Source organism: Bactrocera oleae, chromosome 3, assembly GCF_042242935.1.
Source record: "Bactrocera oleae isolate idBacOlea1 chromosome 3, idBacOlea1, whole genome shotgun sequence".
Taxonomy (NCBI): Eukaryota; Metazoa; Arthropoda; class Insecta; order Diptera; family Tephritidae; genus Bactrocera; species Bactrocera oleae.
Window position 1 is genome coordinate 79182612 of NC_091537.1, and position 6114 is coordinate 79188725.

Below are 6114 nucleotides of genomic sequence, written 5' to 3' on the forward strand. Positions count from 1 at the left end.
TGAGACATTTTGATTTCTAAGCTTATCATCTTATTTATCATTTATAGGTTATCTAACATAACTTATATATTATAACTCGGTTGGGGAATACAATCTGGCAACTTGACTGCAATAAGATGATGATACCGCTTTCCAGAAAGTGTTTATTTAATTAATTTTTTTTAATTGAACAACAAATTTCTAAAAACAGGGCTGAAAAAAAAGCAATCTGAGAAATGTTCCATAATGACTGAGTCGCACAACACATAAAAGTCTTTCCTACATCTCAACAAACCTGTCATATTAGAGCTTGTGACGTTATGTAGAAAAAGCAACTAAGTCTGTTCTAATCAGAACTGACAGACATAATGCTCTTATGCTTTGCCATTCCCAGAAATTGCTGTTATATAGAAATTGCTTACTCAACTTTTAAGAAACAACCTTCAAGTATACTATAAATGAATGATGACAACTCCTACCATATTTGAATTGATGCACCATCTACTATTTCAAAGTAATTCTCCTTACTTTTTATAACGCCATATCCACATGCAACTTTCTGCTTAATATAATCACTAATCCACTAATCAAATAAAAAATTTTATTACAATACTACAGATGAATATATGTTAGGTCATGATCGCAGGAATAGTCAAAATATTGATATTGGACAAAATGAGCGCATCCACAAAAAAATTCGATTTTTGAAAAAAAAATTTACATTCAGAGTTGTTTAAAAAAATTGAAATTATTAACAAAAATCTTATTTCTGCAATTATTCTCTTACTAAAAAATCTAAGAAGATCGTGTGAAATTTTCAAGTCGATCGGTTCAGCTGTTTCGGCGAAATTTCACTTACCGACGTTGTTGTTGTAATAGCCCGTCCAATGCAAGCTATTCATAAAGAATTTTACTTCAACCCTTAATTTATATATATTCTTCAAGCAAAAAGGATTCTAAGAATTGGGAGAGGTAAATGAAAAAAACACACTTACGAAAACGTGAAGCGAAAACATTCGTGGTCGAATTGCGATGAGATAGTGCAAACGGTGGCGAAGCCAGGTTTGACAGTCATGAAGGTTTTACTATGTGTCTGGTGCGATTGGCAGGAAATCATCTACTATCAACTGCTTCCGGCTAAATTCTTATTTCGAACCGCAAATATATTTACGGCTCTGTCAAAGTGGCTAATTCGTTAAAATGTCGATTTGTTGGACTTTTAAGTTTTTACTTCATTTACAAATAATTGCCTACTATCAAAATATTTTTTTGTAACAGTAGTGATAACTCCCGCTAGCTTGAACATTTGTGCGCAAAAAATTTATTTTCGGATAAAAAGTGAATTTCATTAACTGTAATATTTTCATGCAACTAATTTAAAATAACAAACAATGTACACCTTATGCATATTTTTATGCCCATGGCTGTCTTGATATAGCTTTTCACTCATCATGTCAAACAAATAGTTTTCATTATAATACTGGCACTAACACAACAACAATAACGCTTTGTTCTTGCTCCATACTCCATTTAGGTAACCAATTATGGCGATACATGCGATCTGATGTACATGTATAGTATACATATTTACAAAGGGGAAAAAACTAAAATTTCACAGGTGAATTAGTTTGTAAATGAAACTTTAACAACCGATCGCCTGTGGTGTTTGCTTGTTAACTATTAAAATGTAAGCATCAACTCGCGCCAATTTCACCAAAATCGGGAACAAAACCATAAACTCGGTGTGTAAAAAAGTATAAATGCGGAAAAAGTTGTAAAATATTTTCAAAAACACAAACAAAACACAATAGGAAAGTTCATATACAAATATAAAAGACTGCACACATACACACATAAATATATGCACTTTCAAAATTCACGTCAACACCACAAAATCACTTTATAATGAAGGTAAAAATAGTTTACAACTTTTCATAATTTATACCGAAAGTGCATTTGTTTCGAAAAAAAAACAAAAAACACACGCAAACACCCAATAGCGCCGCAAACAACTGCAGCACAACCACCAGCGGCGACTAAGTAGTTCCAGCAAACAATTGAAAACGAAACAACAATAACAACAACAAGAAATATTTACCTTTGCCTGGCCGTTGGCGCTTGTCAGTCAATCCAACCGTAGAGTGTAAGCAGAACACACAGAGAAATCGGCGAACATTGATGGATGAATGGATTTCATCTACTACTATGAATTCATGTATAAACCTAGACATACATACGAGTACATGTATAGGTATAAACAATGTCTAGCGTTGCCGCCTAGTAGTCAAAGCTCGCCGTTTATTTTGAAAATTATGTTTATGAAAGGTTTGCATTTAGTAAATCTATTGTATGTACATATATAAATTGTATATATTTGTTGATATGTTTTCATACAAATATCATTATTTGGAGTTACCATCTGTTTGAAATTTTTTAATTATTAAAGTAAAAACTATAGTTAAAGTAAAAAAAATATAACTTTAATTAAATTATTTTTATGTTTTCGTACAGATATCAGGGTTTAGAGTTGCCATCTGTTTGGAATATTTAAATTATTAAAGTAAAAATTTTAGTTAAAGTAAATTATAGAATTATTTTTATATTTTCGTACAGATATCATATTTCAGAGTTGCCATCTATTTGAAAATTTTATTAATTAAGATAAAAACTATAGTTAAAGTAAAAAACTTAACTTTTATTGATTTATTTATATGTTTTCACACGGATATTAAGTTTCAGTGTTGCCATCTGTTTGAAATTTTTTAATTCTTAAAGTAAAAATTATAGTTAGAGTAAAAAAAAATTTACTTTAATAGAATTATTTATATGTTTTCAGACTGATATCATGTTTCAGAGTTGCCATCGGATCGAAAATTTTAAATAGTTTAGGTAAAACATCGTTAATAAAACTCATTAAAATAAACCTCAAGTTAATAATAATGTGTGTGCCATCGTTGCTTAACGAAAAATAACTTTGCCAAGAGTGCTATCTAATATTTACGTTTAAATATAAAAATATATTTTTTCCGAAAGAAAGAGTGAAAATTTGAAAAAATCTGTTCCATGAAGCATATATATGTATATATGTACTAGTTTTACGCTAACAACAAAAAAATTTCAATTTTATATGATGTTGCCAACTTTCTATAAAATACAAAAAAGTTAACGGTGCACCGTAAAATCGTTTCGAAATCTCTTTGTACTCATTCACATAATATATGGAAATATTTTTGCCTTCTCAAGTTTTTTCCTCCATAAAAAAAGTAGTACGAATGTGTCATATGGAAATATATGAATCTGGATTTAATATCGAATTCCGATCTAAGCTCCGGAAATCAGGCATAAATTGTCACAATTCCTGAAATACTACAATAAATACCTGTAACCACAGAATCACAGAAGCAATCTCCCACCGTCTTATTATTTTACGCTATTGCTCTGCATTCTATCACTTCTACTACTAAGTCTGCCAAGTATTGACCCTTTCAATGTTGCTTAGTTCGCTATTAGCTCAAAGTAGAAGCTTTTTGGTCTGTCCGCCGTCAACACTGCCCCATAGTACTGGTGTTCCAAGACCGGAGGTGTTCCTCTAGATTCCATTTCACCAAGCAAACCTTGAAAACGCTAAATTATCCACGGCAACTTAAGGAAATTGCGCTCCCGGCTTCATTTCTTTATTATCTGTAAGACTGAGTACAAATAAGATGTTCACCGAGTTTTCAGCTAAAAAAACGTAATCTAACGCAGTAAGGTTTAGTGTAGGCGCTGCTGATAGCCTTTATTGCGCTTGGCTATCCACTAAAAAATTAATGGACTAACCAGTTAGAACCGAAGCTCACTTGGCGTCTTTTGTTATTATAACGATTTCGACTGCAGTCATTTAGTTTGAAGCTGGCCTTCTTTGCATGGATTACTACAAAAGAAGCCCGGTCCTGTCCTGTTTCACCTTTTGATGCATCGGTGAATACATAGATGTCATCATCGATAGGATCGATCAAAGTAAAAATAACTTTATATTTAACTTCACATGAATCTCCTTATCTCGGTCACATTGCCACCTATCCTTAGGACATGCTTAAAATCACTTACTTAAAATATTCACGCTCCACAAAAATCTTTTCAAGTTTTTATTGTAAAAAATTCCTGCCAGCACATTCAGCGCCTGCTAATATGCAATATAATACATGAATTTTGACGGTAGCTTCAAAAAGCTTGCGGCTAAATAAATTCAATTATGAACTCCGCTGTACAAAATGAATTTTTTCAGACGATTTAATATATAAAAAACCTAAATCGCAGATAAACAACAAATTTGCAGGTCATGAAGCCACTGCTGTGGCGCCCGACAGACTTATGCCATGTGGCCGCTGACAGGGAATGACAGCGCATAACTGAGTTGTGGTTTATTTTATTGTTTGTGTTGTTGCCACTTTTTAACAAGCATAAAAATGCAAAACCAAAAATATTTGGCAGCTTTTGTCAAGCTCGCATACCTGCCGGTCAAATTACAAAGCACCAACACGCTCGCAAAATAAAACACCACATCATACACAAAGGTGACAGAAGCGCAGGAGCATGACAGCATTTCCGATATTTGACTTCAGACCGAGCGGTGAACTGGAGAGCTTTTCAAAAGCGTTGCACTTTTTTCCGTTACTTTTGTAAGTTGGCTTTTTGTGCGCACAAGCAACTCTTTTTCATGGCATGCATTTAGGCGCTGACATGCGGCAATTTATTGTGTGCCCTGAACAAAAAAAAAAGAAATAAAATAAAAAAAACAGATTAATAAATAAAACACAATGCATGAAGAAAAGCGAATAAATGGAAAGTAGTTGGAAAAATACACAATTTACAGTGCACTTAAAAAATAACGAAAAAAGCAAATTGTTGAAACCAAGCGCCGTCAGCGTTCACTGCCAAGCGAATTTGAGCGTTGCGCTTGTCGAAGCGGAAATGCAAATATGCCCAGCGGCAATCGTATCAGCGCAGCACTACAAAACAGTTGGCTGTACTAGTAGCAACTTTTGTATGTGTGCAACAATACATATTCACCTCAACCAAGGCGCTACAAATAAAATGAATGAAACGACACGAAAAACTGTTCAACTCGCTTCGTTGCGCTCAAATGTATGCTATTATTTTGTAATTAAAATGCAAAAATGGCCCGCCGGTGAATTTAAAGCGAAAATTAATTAAAATCTTTTTAGTTTGTCCTTTCACAACAAACTGAGTACTTTCGTCAGCAAATGCCAAGTTAAGTGGCGTCGCTATAGCGCTTAGACGATGTAGCGCAAAGCGGCGTGTTGCCGCCCTTAAGGCGCTAACTTATGCATAGTTGCACTTTTTTCATTGTTCTTCTTGTTTCTATGCTCACGCTCACGAACATTTGCCGCTTTATTCTAAATATCACAACTATTCATTTTCTAGGCTAAGCAACAGCTTGCCATTCCCGCAGGTACGAGTGCCTGTGTATTGTGTGTGTAAGTATACATATAGGCGCAAATATTTTTGTTATGCATTTTAGATGATGATTATTTAGGCAACTGTGCCGACATTTCCGCATCTTAATTTTCCACGAAAATGTTATGCAAACGCCCGCAGGTATGCAGTGAGTTGTGAATAAAGAAAGGCTTACAACTTACACTGCACAAATTGTCAAGTGAATGATGGTTCGGAGTTGCAAAGATGTGTATAAATTTAAGATATCTTAGTATGTTAACTGTCAGTAATGAAAGGATTACTGGTTACTATATGGGTAACAAAAATAATTACATTATATAAACTGCTAGTAAATGCCTAATTATATGCTAATTCTGGTCCTTCTAGAGAGGGTTGGGCACAAGTCTGAAAAGCTCTGATACGAAAGCTGTAACAAAGCCTCGGATAAATAACTCCCAGCGACGACGACCTGGCAAACATTTTAAGGACAAAGACCTAAAGCTATATACATGGAATGTGCGAACCTTGTACCAAACCATGACTTTACAACAATTAGCAGAAACAGTAGAACAGTACAAAGCAGATGTGGTGGCTGTCGAAGAAGTGCGAAAGACTGAAAGCGGTATTATCCACAAAAGAAAATATGATTTTACCTATCGTTGCAACGACAAGTTCCATAAGTTTGGAGTAGGTTTC